Source organism: Nannospalax galili, unplaced genomic scaffold (genome assembly GCF_000622305.1).
Source record: "Nannospalax galili isolate Female #2095 unplaced genomic scaffold, S.galili_v1.0 scaffold215, whole genome shotgun sequence".
Taxonomy (NCBI): Eukaryota; Metazoa; Chordata; class Mammalia; order Rodentia; family Spalacidae; genus Nannospalax; species Nannospalax galili.
In genome coordinates, this window is record NW_008338533.1 from 257,322 (window position 1) to 258,120 (window position 799).

The following is a 799-nucleotide window of genomic DNA, read 5'->3' on the forward strand; positions in this document are numbered from 1 at the left end:
GGTGTCCGGTTTAGAAAGTCCTTTCCTACACCTATATCTTGTAGGTTTTTCCCAAAGTTTTCTTCTAAGAGTTTCAGAGTTTCAGCCTTCAAATAGCTTTAGATATTTAAGTGACAATTGAATTTATTCTCATAATGGTTTTAATAGCTTTTGTATAATCTTCATCGCTATTATGAGATATAAAATGTATTTATCAAATCTGTAATCATTATGCCAAAAAATCTGAATTACTGTAATATTTTGCATATTGTTAAAACTGTAACTTTAATTGTAAAAAAAAATTAAAAAAAAAAACAAAAAACGAAAGCTCATTGGCATCAACCCTGAAGACTCTTGCGTTCGTCACAGCTTTAATGATCACCATTCCTGTTGGGCTATATTTTACAACGAAATCTTACATATCTGAAGGTGCCCTAGGAATGTCCAAGAGAGACAGCTATTTTTATGCTTCAGTCGTCAGCAGTTGTGGTGGTTCATGTCCTTCTCGCCCTGTTTACGTGGCCTGGAATGAAGGCTCAAAGACAGTGGCCTGAAGGCAAACAGGATTAAAGTGAACCTCACTTTTTGATAGCATGAATTCAATTTTAAATATGATAAATATTTCTGGGGCATTGTTAGTAAATGTATTTTATTTGACTAAAACTGAAATAACATTAAAATCATTCAGGGAGTTAGTCACATTTGACTAAACTTTGATCCACTTAATTTTAACTTTGAATCTCCATTTGCAAATAAAAATTTGAGAAAGTTAAATAGATACAAATGCATATGCTAAGTGCATTACATCTTATCCTGTGAG

The 799-nt window shown here is 32.3% G+C and overlaps 1 pseudogene; it reads left to right on the forward strand.

Annotated features, from left to right (window-relative positions):
• Positions 1 to 549, forward strand: part of LOC103734255 — a 1,607-nt pseudogene extending 1,058 nt beyond the window's left edge.
• The last annotated feature ends 250 nt before the right edge of the window (positions 550 to 799 follow it).